At 37.5% G+C, this 14,062-nt stretch overlaps 1 protein-coding gene across 5 annotated transcripts in view; it reads left to right on the plus strand.

Annotated features, from left to right (window-relative positions):
- Positions 1-14,062, plus strand: part of BBS9 (Bardet-Biedl syndrome 9) — a 260,226-nt gene that overhangs the window by 66,513 nt on the left and 179,651 nt on the right. The gene's annotated exons all lie outside the window — the stretch shown is intronic.

A 14,062-nucleotide genomic window follows, 5' to 3' on the forward strand; every position in this document is an offset into this window, starting at 1 on the left:
TGTTTTTTTTTCTGCTTACTTCAAGAAGTAGGTATTGTTGTGATAGATGGGTGATTCTTTAACACTTGGAAATGGCATGACTAAATAAGCCCTAAATATAAACAAGCAGGTCTGCTTTTGCTGTGTAGACCTGTAGCCTTTCAACTTAAAAGTGACTGTGATGTCCTGAAGAGTTTTCTTACGCAGTTGAATTGAAAGATGAGTTCTGAGAATATGACAAAAATCAGGTAGTTGAAATAAATGGAGTTTGCAGATGCTTGTTTTATGAGGTCCTTGAAACCCAAATTAAGAGGGTGCTTTTCCTGATAATTAATGTTGTCAGCTTTTTAATTAGAATTAGTGTGGTTGAAAGGAAAATGAGGGGAAAGATTTCTTTCCAGAGAAAGAATGCATACATTTTCCAGTGTTTGTTAAAACTTCCTTTTAGGCAAGCTCACGTTTTTCTTGGAAGATTTCCTTTGTTGTCTGCCGTTGTGAATCTCCTTGCAACAAAGAATTGTCATTATTGTTAGTACAAACAAAACTGTAGCAAAATAGTAATTACCATAGAGACCCCCACTGCTGCATATGTTGGTTTGAAAGCAAGAGTTGTGGTAGGATTTAATACTGTCTCTTTGTTATGTGGTTGAAATGAAGTTGCTCAATGATGCATTTCCTATATTAGAAAATGCCTTGTATTTAATTCAGTCTAATCTTCTGTCTTTATTTGAATAAGTATGTCTAATGCAAATAGTTGAAGTATTCAAAATTTGGTACATGTGTTTTCAGTAAAGGAATAATAAGGCCGGGTAAATATGAACAGTATAAAGTCTCACTCCAACAAGTATGTAGCCTTTTTGACATTGGAATTGATATGATTCTATTTTTGAGAATGCTGCTTTTCAGAAGAATTCTTCAAGCAAGTTGCATCTATATTTCCTTTTGTAAAGTTGTCTGTTTTGAGCCCTATGGTTGTGTTCCATGATTTTCCTAATGCAGAATGCATTCAATGAAGAATAATGACCTATACCTCATGGAGTTAAGTGGGATGACTTATTTGCGTCGGTGGAATTTTTATTGAACTCTGAATAAGCAATGTAAAAGTTCTAGGGGGTTTTGTAATAAAACAGATATGATAAATCCCACAATAAAATATATTGCCAACAAGGCAGGATGTATTTAGTACTACAGCACAATTACTAATGGATTTATTGTAAGTAAGCTTTAGCCTTACTTTTCATCTTCACAATAACAAAGAAATATATAAGCAGGCATCAGTGTATGCAATGATGAAAAGCTTGTGCTTGGTTTTATAGTCCTGTTTAATCTTTTCTTCTATAATTTCTCTTTCTGAAGTAATATTCTGGGTCTAAACAGATTTGAGAGAGATTTAACAGCAGTTAACAAATAGTGGCATCAGGTGTTCCATTCTGGAAGGAAAAGCTTTTTGATACATAGTAACCTTGCAGATTGGAAAAAGGAAATGTTATTCTCACAAAATTTAGGAATGATTTGTGCTATGAAGGTGCTATAAAAATAATGGAAAAATTGATTTGCAGTAGATGCTATTTGTATGCCCGTGATTAATTTCTTCATCTCTGGTTAAAAAATGACCAGTGCAATTGGACATGCTGCTAGCTGCTGTTCTAAGAAAGTAATTTAATTATAGGAATTTAAAAGCAATTGCACAGTAGTTGAGATTGCATAGATGCTTTGTAGTTTAAAGGACTTCAAATACAAAATGAGATTGTAGTGAATTTTATGGTAGCTGCTGTAAACAGCATGTACTTTGTGTAATGCTCACTTGCTAGGGACATGTTATTGCTTGAAAGCATAATTTAATGATCTTTAATGTCTGTGATGTGCTTTCTGTCTTATTAAAGTAAATAAAAAAATCATAGTTTGGCAGTAGCTGCAGGTGCTTGCCCCAGAATGGTAATTTTCATGCGTTGATTCTTGACATACATTATTTAGGTTTTCAGGTACAAGCTGGAATTAACAAGTGTCATAAAAATCAGGTAATTCTGTTTATTAGAACCCACATGGATTTTATCATAGTGAATCAAAGCAATACTGGCTGTGTCTAGCTGCAAGCTGTGTTTAACCCCATAACCATGTTCAGAAGACTACAACAGGTACATTCTTCTGGGGAACGAGGAGGAAGATTTCTATGATTCTGAGGATGAGTTTGAAACGGGGGGGTGGAGTTATCCTAGGGCACTAACTGTTGTTGCTTAACCAATTATAAGTGCTTAAAACATGAATCTTGGACAACATGGAACAGTTCAATTTTACAAAAAAAATTAAGGACAAAGCAATTACATCTGCCTTGCATTGTACTACAATAAAAGGCAGAAAAATTAAGAAAAATCATGAAGCAAACACCTGTGTCCTATATCCCCACACTTCCATCATGTGTTATAACCATTGCTCCCTTCCTCTTCTTTGATGCCACTATTGCACAGTACCCCATGTTCTCAAGTTTCTTTGGCGTTAACTGGCTTGTGCTTTTTAAGACTGACAAGTTCTAACCATGACCCCAGCAACACTCCTGTAATTGCTTATCTGTGCACTCTCAAGCCAGCGTGCTAGTGTTGACTGACAGTAGCCATCTAACCAGACAAGAGGATGATGTTCCTGAGTCAGTAAAAATACCAACAGTGTCTCTCCCCTCCCAGCCTGCTAATTAAAACAGATATAGAGAGGAACTTCATGATTTCTGGATCTTCATGTCACTGAAAAAATTTGTGTTGTCATTGGAAACAACAGAAGCTAGGAATGGACCAACAGTGTAAGTCTGGCATAAATGGCCAGCAGAGCTATCTAACCTTAGACATCTAGTCTTGACAACTGCATATTCTACAGCAGTGGGTCTTTGTTTTTGACTGGTGATACATTTTATCTTTTCTTTCTTTAAAGTACTTTATAAGTTTGAGAGTGTCTTGCCATTAATAAGAGAAACTAACACGCTTTTCTAAATTGGACTGCTAGAACTAATTGATGCTGCAAGTTTATGCCCTTTATTTTCTCCTGATTCAGCTATCCCATCATGGTCATTTATATAATTACTGAATGGCTTGTCTCACAGAAATACTTGGCTGTAAGCAGCAACAAAGTGGCTTTCAATGTCATTTTCAGATCTTGCCCTGTAAACAACTGGAAGTTGTCCAGTTCATTTTGCTGGCTTTATTATATGGTTTGTATTTAACTTGTCTGGGCTTGGTCTTGCTTATTATGGGTTCTGCATATGAATTACAGCTCCAAGAAATTCATGTGCATAGGAATTTTTCACTTAAAAACTCTGCTTGAAACAAGGGGAAAAGTGTTCAGTCTTTCAGATTTCGAGGGGTGCTCACAGCTTACTGTTTACAGGGAATAGGAAGAGGGACCATTCCTACAGATAATTTTTCAGGGTATTTCCTTCATTTTTCTCCCTTCAGCACTCTTGTATTCTCTGTCTTGTACGTATAGCTAGCAGTGCTGGAAAGCAAGCGTAACACTTCACCACCGAGCTGTTAGAAGTGGTCACCAAATGCAATTGCCTCTAGGTAGATATACTATGGCCCCTCATTTAGAATAAAGACAGCAATTCCATGAGGACATCAATTTTTATTCTTTATGCAGCAATAAAATGTGGAGGAATTTGTTGTCTGTGACTGAGAGAGCTTTTTCAAGGGTAGTCGTTTTCCCTGAGGTCTGTGATCTGAGCTGTCACTCATGTGACATGTCACACAGCTCTGGATGTTATTTGGAGATCTTGAGCATTCAGTAGAAACAGAGGAATTTGGTGAAGGATTTGGAAGTCGTATATCTCTAAATGAATGCACCGGTTCTTTTAATGAGTAATGTCACAGGAGTTGTCCTTTCTCTTTGACATGGCAGTTTTGAAGAAAGGTGATTCTAATGTTGTTAGAACTTTATGAACTTCATTATACAACTGTTTCTTTGTCATAGTGTAATTTAAACAGAAAGATGGACTAGCTCGTGGTTTTAAGATGGAATGTCAGCAATTGTACTGTGGATTAATGTCAGCTGCTAAAACGTAGGACTGGCCTACGGTTTCATGCCATAGGGCAGGATTGATATTTGGGTGTCTTACATTTTATTTATGGATAGCATGTCTTGCAACCTGATTGATCGTTTTGGAGCCCTTCAATCCCATGTTATTTTCAGAGTGACATAAATAGCCATATTCCATGACAAGGTCCATTTTAGTCTTGAAAGTGGACATTCAAATCATAATATTTAAAGTTAATCTTTGAGAAAAATAATTATACAAAGACAGAAAAGAAGAATTTAGAGCAACACCTGACTAAAGCATGGAGGATGTGTCTTGCAGCTCTGTTCAAATATATTCTAATATACGCAAAAAGAGCATTCAGCACATGTCAAAGAGTTAACTAAATGTTTTCTTAGAAAAGGATCAGGAAAGAGAATGCTATGATACAATAAACTTTCAAAGCTAAATGTAAGGAGAAAAAGCAAATCTTTTGTATTCCTGGACATCATTTAGGAGACCATGAGAAGTGCACTAAGTATTTGTTTCTTGAGGTTTCAGCAGAATGTGTAATTAATCTGAATTTTGGATTCAATTTAAAGGAACTTAGAGTCCCTTTGAGCACATCTTACTTAACAGGACAGTTGTGAAAAATTTTCACTCCAGTGCTGCTGATCATGCCTGTGATGTCTCTCTTCCAGTGTGGTTTATGATCAAGCAAGAGTGTTGAAACCTTGTCAAGCAATATTTTACATGTCAAATACTGTGTGCCAGTAATTGTCCATTTTATAGTGCACAGAGATTTTTTCAGTCCCCACAGAAAGCCCTCATATGGTCTGGTGAACTTCTGTCAGGCTGAGAGTACAAGATCTACCCTACAAAGGAATATTATTTTTTTCCCCTTCAAAAACACATGAACCACTGAAACAAATGTCACAAGAAGTGCCAAAGAACACTTGTGTCACTTATGTCACAAGGAGTGACATAAATCACTTCCTGCCATTGCCTTTATACACCGGTCTGCCTCTACGCATGAGGACTGACTCAGTGCTTGGGGAATCCTTGGACAGGTCACACTGGTGCAACAGCTGTAAAGTGGGAACTGCATGTGGAGTGGTTTTGGGGGAAAAATATTAACTGAAACCATTCCTCTGGTCCTTTGGTGATCTGAATGAAGCAGTGGGTGTTATGAGTTGGCTGTTCACAGGTTCAAGGGGCCTGTATGACATAACACAGTGTAGCTGAAACCCTCCTTTGTGGAAATGTGACAGGCCAGACTGTATGCAGCCCAACCGACCCCAGTTGAAGCGCTTTGTGCCACATCTATACACACAAGGACATTTTACATCCAACTTCTTTCTCCTGTGAGGGCCACATCATTTCCAGTTTTAATGTGCATCTAACTCTCTGCTTTCTGAGCTATTATACCTATTTGTCCTAAAAACTGACTGATCTTAAGTGAAGACAGTCCCACACTGGAACAAGTAATTGCTACCACAGACAAGAATACAGAAGAGTTGTGCCAGCAATCCTAATATATGCTTCCCAAGCACGGCTAACTACTTTCAGATATTTTTGGAATACATCTTCTAGTAAAAAAGGGGCTTTGATGACACTGTAAGTATTCCACTGTTAAAACTCAGTAAGTCTTCGGAAACAGAAACATAACACTGTTTGAACACCAGTAAAATAGAGAATTTTAATTATATATAATAGCCAATAAGCTACTTTTAGTGCCTATGAAAAAGCTACATTTAACAGAAACAGCAGTAAAACAAGAGAAGTTAAATATAACTCCTCCAAAGAACAGCATATTTATTCAAGCCAAAAAAGAGCTAATTTATACTATGGGTGTAGTTCTCCCTGACATTATCTGGCGAAAATGACTATTACAGGAGAGGGTGTGATATATAGCCTTTGAGTCATGCATGATAAACCCTAATGGTTTTGCTTTGAGGTAAAAGTCCTTACTAATCAAGTAATGAATCATTCCCAAAGTGTTCCTAAGGCCATGTGTGTCTGAAGTGTGACTCTAGAGAGAATACTCAATCATTAATGATCACTTCTGAGATTTTTATCAACCAATTAATAAGCCAGGAAAGGAGTTAAGGGGCTTGAACAAAGAGTTAATGGACCTTTAATGGCATTCCATGTGTTTTAGTGAATAGAACATAATGAGTTTTGTTTGCCACTGACCACAAACCACCAACGATCGAAGCGCTCCACACATTGCAAGTGTTAAAATATTGCAAGGAACAGGATTTGCACTTTCAAGAGACTGGAACACCATGTTTACTTTAAAAGTTGCCATGACCATACTTATTTTGTATTACAGGTATGTTGTAGATTATAAATCATAGAGTTCAGCTTCCTAAATCAGTAGATGGACATGAGGTAAGGAGAGAAAGAGGAAATGAAAATGGACCTGGTTGCAATTCCTCAAAGAAAGGAAACGTCAAATCTGATCATCTGAAATATTGGATATCTGTGAATTATTGACAGATTCTTTCACTGGGAGAAATGTACTCCATAAGCAAGAGAGGAAGTGTTCTGCAGTAGTGCAGTCAACACTTGAATCAGAAAAATTGATGCCGTTTTCATAATGGAAGACACTATTATTTCATGCTCCTTAGAAAGTTTTCTGTATCAGCCCTGTAATTATTCAGTGCAGAAGCATTTGAGGCATGAAAGCTATACAGTTGAGAACAACTAGTGAGTGAGTGTACATGGTGGAAGATACAGTGGCTCATTTATGAGTTTGGATACATGATCTTTGTGAAATTGCTCATTTTGAGTGGTCCAGATGTGATCATTTAAGTAAACATTAAATTATTACCAGGTTTAGTTAATTTCTACATGCAGTACTAAGGACATTTTGGTGGCTTCTGATGTAATTTTAGAAGTTTGCTTTTATACTTGCGGTGGCTACTATACTTGTTTAACCCATGTGTACATGGATGCTGTGCCTTCAGGTGGCTGTAGTAACGTTGAACTGGATCATGTTCTGGTATAAGCTCACAACAAGTGATACTGTTTTTTTTCAGGTACAGTAGATAATAATTTTGTGTTGTGGTTGGATGGCAAGTATGCATTGGTTTCAAATTCATGCTGAGTTCTGGAGACTTTGATACTTGGATTCAGTGGAATGCTTGGGTTTGTCTCGACTTTTATGGTCACTTTGCCAACAACTAAATAAGGGGGAGAGCTACATAAATCATGTAATTTAATAGCATTTTATGCCAGACTGTGATTTAAGACCAAACCAAAACAAAAAGACCTCCCTCTCTCCCCCAAAACAACCAAGCAAACAAAACAAGCATCTGGGACATAAATATTTGAGGGTCAAATTCACTAAATTATTTGCCCATCAAATGCGTTCAGATCTTGGTGTGAGCTGGGTATGGAAGTTTATTTGGTTACTGTTGTATCTTTGCTGTATCTTTTGTCTGCTAACTTAATCTAAAATCATTTTACATCACTGCTCACAATTATTTCCATTTAACATACGGTGAGTGAGCATGTAAATCACTTTTCTGTTGATCTTTGATACCCTTACAGATTTAATGTAGTGACATTTAATTTAGTCACTGATGACGGCTGGCCAGAAATGACTTGTACAGACCAGTGTCCGAGATGGGAATAGACCTTAGGTCATCAGTACATCTACTAGTGCTTACTTCTTCTTTGCACTTTCCTGATCACCTGGCTTCAGATTCTATTTGGTATTACTTACCAAAGCTAGTAGAGTAGTGGACTTTGGATTCCTGAAGGAAAAAAAAAAAACAAAAACAGAAAAAGAACTTAAAAAATAGCATAGAAACTTCAAAACTAAAATAACTGTTTGTGTGTATGCCCCCTGCAGTCAGCTCAGAGCTGCTGCTCTAGCCACTGTCTCTCTGAGGAAAAATGTAACTTGTGTGGTCAGTCTTCCAATTTAGATCTTTTAAATAAAAGGTACAGTTTATTTTGGAGTGAGGCTGTTGGTTAAGCCTGTAAATTGACAAAAACAAAAGGGAAAGAACTTTCTTCTCCATTTCTTCTTGCCAGTTGGCATCTCAGGAGGTCTGTTTTACGTTTCAGTTGTGCTTAACTGCTAACTTCCACAGTAGGTATTTCTACGTTGTGAACCGTTTAATTATTCTGTTGTGGATAATTTAAACCAGTATGCAAAGGAAAAAGGTGGTTGCAGGAAAAGTTGGTGTAATGAACTCAGGGGGTCAAAAGTTGGGAAGGAAGAAGACAGTAACGATGAGTGCCATAACTACAGAGCCGTTACTTTAAGGCTTCTATTACATAGAATGTTCTGCCTATTCTGCTTGCCTTGAGTTTTGCAAAATGTCATGGCTGCCAGTTTCTTGTTTTTATATTGTCTGTTTTTTGTGGATACAGACTTGGTATTATTTAGTAATTTTAAAATGAAGTACTTACTGAGTTCCTTGTTGTATGGACAACCACGACACTGGCAGGTTTTGACCATAACGGTTGTAATCATGATTTTTCCAGAAAACCTTTTAGTCAACCTAAAAAAACATCATGTATGGGTGCTGAAGACTATGCTTGCCAGGGTAAATTCCTGTAACATGGGAAGCAGAGCTGGAGAAAAAACATTCTATATCAAAGGAATTGGATTTTTCAAATGGTATTTTTAAAGGAATTGTTCCATTTCCCTTTAGGAAATTTGAAAGTATTTGGTATGGATAACATAATTTTTATCTTGTTCATTGTTTATACTCTTCAGGCCAATCTACTTAGAAAAAGCAACACCTATTAAAGGCCTTTGAATTCAGAGTCTTTCATGTTACAATGTGTCTATTTACTGCTGTCAGTAGGCTTGTAATATATTTAGCTTGAAGAGGTTAACAAGCATACCTTGGAGTGTTACTTTTATTTTCTGTTCTGTGACACTTAGCAAAATCCCATTACACAATTGAGGAGTATTATGATGTTAAAATGTTAATTTGTTCTGCATTCCGTTAAAATTGGATTTTTTTCTTGTGCGCTGGCCCATGCGCTTTTGTATAAAACCTATAATTTAAACACTATACCATAGAAATGCCTAAATTAGGAGCCTTTTGCCTTTGCTACCTTAATTACGTCTCATTATTTAGTACTTAAAGAGCAACTTCTAGCTATTGGTTAAATATTTGCTAGCTAAATAGATTTGTTGTGTTAAAGAAAACAGTAGCCCTTGCCTCTGTTCTGATGTGAATGGGGTTTCAGAGGTTTGAGAAAACTCTATGCTTTGCTGGAGGAAAAGTAAACTTTTTGCATTTTCCTGATTTCTTTCATTTCTCCTTAATGAGCATTTCATCGTGCGTGAGCTGTCTGTTACGTTCCAATAGGCAATTGAAAGTCTGTCTTGAAAGAAGTGTTTTCCAAAAGACTGTTGTGTTTCAGTATGTTCTATGTCTTCAAGTTACATTTATTCCTTTTAGCTTTTATGAGGATCTGATACACTCTTCTCTCTTTTTATTGTGGAAACAAATAAGAAGCAGATAACTTGTTGGCTACTAATAGGTATCATTCAGATGTTTTTTTCCTCCTTTTGGGAAGAAATCTCTGTTGTGTGATCAGAGTCACAAAGAATATGATGCATTCCGAGATCTGTTGAATTGTCTTTTCTGACAAATTTTACAATAATTTTTCCTATTTTTTTAATTATATACAGGAATTATAAACTGCAGAAGTCATCAACAGCTTGCAGGTGAAGCTTCAGTATTTTATTGTGCTTTATCTTGCTATTTTTCCATTGTATAAGAGCGTACGAAGAGATTGTAGTTCATAATTGCAATTAGATAGAATTCCAGAGTGTGAAATTCCCTGTCATATGCAAAGATACCCTACTTCATTCAAGAAACTCATCCCTGTGAGGGTGCTGAGGCACTGGCACAGGGTGCCCAGAGAAGCTGTGGCTGCCCCGATCCCTGGCAGTGTTCAAGGCCAGGTTGGATGGGGCTTGGAGCAACCTGCTCTAGTGGAAGGTGTCCCTGGCTGTGGCAGGTAGTTGGAGCTGGATGAGCTTTAAGGTCCCTTCCAACACAAACCAGTCTGGGATTGTATGATTCTACTGCTCTCCTTAAGGAGCTCTTAAATTGCTTGTGCTATTCATTTGCTTTTGGAAGCCCTGTGTCTCAAAAAAAGTCCTTCACCTATTCTTCCCATATGTTTTGTTACATTGTGGGTTAAAAATTGCAGACTGGAATGGTTACAGTTTGAGGTATAACTCTCCACTTACGTTTATTGCTGTGATATCACTGATCTGCTTTTCAAAAGGCATCAGAGGCAAATAGAAAAAAAACCCACCTTGATGCAAGTCTTCATCTTGCTCATGTGGTTTTTCTTCTGTGAGAAACCCATCTATGGAACAGAGAAACATTTGGCTGCCGATTCTATGAAAGCCAGTTTTAATTTTCTTCAATGTATTCCTATTAAACTTTTTTGAGGGTAGTGGTGGGGGGAATACCAGCAGTGCAGCTACGGAGAAACCTGTCCAATTCTAGGCTAAGGACTGCAACCTTTCAAACAGATAGTGACACAGGAAACAAAATGAAGTTTTCAGGGAAACCATTTATACATGTGGTATATGTAAGCTCTGCAATCATTACTTCACTATTCATGTGAGGGTTTCGGTGATTTGTTGGCTATTGTCTGTATATATTCTTGGTTTTGAATTCAGCAAGACAATCTGTAAAGTTCTGTGGAAACCCTTCCCTGAGAAGAGTTTTTGAGATTCATGTGGATTACAAAGCATTAAGAAGGGTTATTCCTTAATTTTCTTTCCAAGCAAAAATGCCAAGAGACAATTTTAGTAGGTATTAGTAAAAACTGAAAAGGATGCTTTGTGTTCTGGGACTGGTGCCAACATCTGTATTTGCAACTCCCAAGACAGGTCTAAGAGTGAAAGCTTTTCCTTATTGCCCTCGGAAGACTGCTTGAACAAGGTTGTGACATTTCTGTCTTGTTGCATCTGTGATACTTACTTTCCTCCTCACAATTTTTGTTCTTTCTTTGAGGTTTATGGCCACTGCAAAGGAGTTTACTCTCTAGGGATGGGAAGAGAGAAAAAAGTCTTTGTCTTGATCACAGGTGCATTTTTCTAATAGGAAGTCACATTGAATTTGTGTAGTGTGTTTGGATGCTTCTGGATCAGATCCTCAGCCAGAATGAGTTATCGTGGGAGATAATAGCTCTGAGTGCTAACAAGGGCTGAGGTCTGTTCTCCAGTGCAGGTAAGTTTCTTCATTTTTTAATAAAAAAATAGGATGTAAATTTTAGAATTCTATCAAATATCCTGTAAATTGGAGTAAATTTTTTGAAGCGATTCCAAGTCTTGTCTCACTTTCTGCAAATGGTATTGGAACCTATATTGTCTCTTAACTTTTTCATATTTTGATCAGGGATCAAATGGAGGTGGTCTGGTTTCTGTTGCTCTTTTAAAATCATGCATTTATCAGGTGAAGGAGAGTTAAAATGCTGCATACAATTCTGGGCTTTACAGTCTGTGTTTCAAGAAGCTTTTCAGTGCCTTATTGAGGCACTTAATTTGGTGTAGTTTTATTCTGAGCAGTATGGAGCCCTCTTGTCATCCTCTTCAGTCTAGGACTGTTTCAGGTGCTCTCTCTTTGAAAATAGGCCACTTTATTAGGTCAACTAAATACTCATTTAAATGTCTTAAATTCTGCTTTTAAAAATACAAGTGCTTCAAGAGTGCATTTTTACAAGCAATTAAGAGTCCTGAATTTTTGCCTCTCTCGTTAACTTTTCCATTATGCACGAACGGTGTTGCTGTCAGTTGAAAAATCGATTGTTCCAGCAGAGTGCAGCAAAAGACAAATATTGTAAATATGTTTAGTTCCCTGTCAAGAGTTGGTATTGTGTAAAAAAAGGAAGAACTTGGATGAAGAACTCGTAATTCCTGGAATTCCAAAGAAATGGTTAAGGTCTGCCTGCAAGCTTTTCTTTCTGCAATCCTGTGACATCAATAGAATTTACTAGGAAAATAATCATTAAAGAGGTGTTAATATGTAGTGAATAACTAAAGTCTAAGGTCTCACAAGCATTCCTTGTAAATAGAAGTAGAGCTTTGTAGGTAGCCAAATACTAAGGTCAGTAATTTATCTGAGACTGGACTGCAAGCTGGTGGGAGAGTGGAGATTACAAGTCAGGATTTTTCTCATCTACTCAGCTATTACACTTCAGCTGTTAGATCCCCCTGCCTTTCGTTTTAGGTGCTAATGGTTTGGGTTTGTTTTTTTTTGTATTAGTGAGCCTCATACTGGTTCTGGATAATATCTACAATTTGAATCAGTATTCTAGTTCAATCTTGGGGAAAATTCCAAATGATGCAAAAGGATTCTTGCATGTTTCTTATATGTCTGTATGCCTAAACTTACTTTAAGGCATTATTTTTCTTCATATTGGCATAGCTTTGCTGGATATTCACAATGCAAAAGAATAGTGAAGACACCACATAGAAGTATGGTTTTTTTATAATACTAAAGCCAGTAGTAGTTTTCAGAAGGTGAAATTTAGTCTTAAAACATGTTAGTGAGTGTAAGAGCTATATAGCTAAGAAAAAAGTGAGTATATGTATATTCACAGATAAAAAATTAAAATGGATACATAAAAGATTTCCAATGAAATCTCACAGGATTGTAGTTTTCCTTACCCCATCGGTTAAAATTTACATAATTTGAATTAAGTTGTGCATTTTTACTAATAGTTTCTAATGTCGTTCCCATGTCAGAATCTGAATTGAGAGCCTGAAGCATGCTTATGTTTTCAGTGTTTGGGTTGCAGCCTGATCCCCTGGTCCTCCTGGTCCTGTGTTTCAAAATGCCTTGCACTGCCAAAGTTCAAGTGGGAAGTGTTCCCGGAGTTCATTCTCAGCTCATTAATCAGTGTGAACAGGTCAAGTGAGAGACTGAGGATGGGTAAGTCAGGGGTCCCCATCCAGTTGGTGTGGACACTGCAGACACATCACCCCCACAGTTGACCTTCCCATTCTTCAGTGGGTCCCATTCCCCTGACACCTTTGCCCAGCAGAAGTGTGGGGTACTGCTTGTTGCACTAGTCCCTTCCTCTTCCTCCTCACTGGTCAGGTAAGGACAGTTCCCCAGGGGAGAGTGAGAGAAGTAACCTATGGAGAAGCTAAAGCTGCAGTGCTGAAGAGGTAGGGATGTTTGGAGAAAAATCATAGCAGGCTTTTAGGAGGCTATCCCAGCATTCCTATCTGCTGCAACAAGCAGTTTCCCACTTTTCCCATGTCCTCTGGCTCTAGCAGATGATGGTAACAGCCTGTGATATATGCTGATTTTCTTCTACTGTGACCTTGAATCTCTCAGCAGTAAAAGAATCTGGTTAAGTTGCAAATGCCTGGGTTTGGTTGTGATCAAGATTTTTAATGCAGCGTGAAGTAGGTAAGTTTCTGGAGTGCCTACATATTCCAGTTAGGCTCAAGGCACCCAATGTATTGGATGCTGTGCAAGCACAGAATAAAGTTTCTCTTTTTATTTTGAAGATCTTTCCATTTCAGTACACCAAATCTTAACCACGTTTTAAGGACTTAAGTTTAGGGGTAAGGATGAAGGTCAGAGCGATAAGAACAGAGAGATATTTAGGAAAGCTGTTACACAATAAGATGATTCTGGGTTCATTTATTGGCTTTTCTAATACTGTTTTTTGTTTAAATTTTTGGATCTGACTCAGTCTGTAGTCTGAAGGGAATTGGTTACTGACCTTTCCCGTACCAGAAAATCTTAACAAAGGAAGAGTGGTGCGAAGCTCATCTAGTATTTTTCCTGCCTCAGCTTTGTAAAGACTTTATTTACAAGAAGACAAAGGGGAATAGATATAAGAATCCTTCACTATTGGGAAAATGCGACTGCAGAATGGTCATTATTCTTGTGAGAGCGATGCTTGATTTTACAAAGCATATTGCTAGTCTTAGTGAGCTAAAACAAAAGCGCTCAACAAATACAGCCCATAAGGATCATGAAGAAAAGCTTGACATTCTCTCTGAATAGTGTGGGACATGTGGGAATGACTAATTTTAGGGCTGCCCTACAGTACTCCGTATCTGAACAT

This window comes from Neopsephotus bourkii, unplaced genomic scaffold (genome assembly GCF_033783945.1).
Source record: "Neopsephotus bourkii isolate Nb327-2 ecotype Australia unplaced genomic scaffold, CSIRO-AGI_Nbou_v1 NB_973, whole genome shotgun sequence".
Lineage (NCBI taxonomy): Eukaryota > Metazoa > Chordata > Aves > Psittaciformes > Psittacidae > Neopsephotus > Neopsephotus bourkii.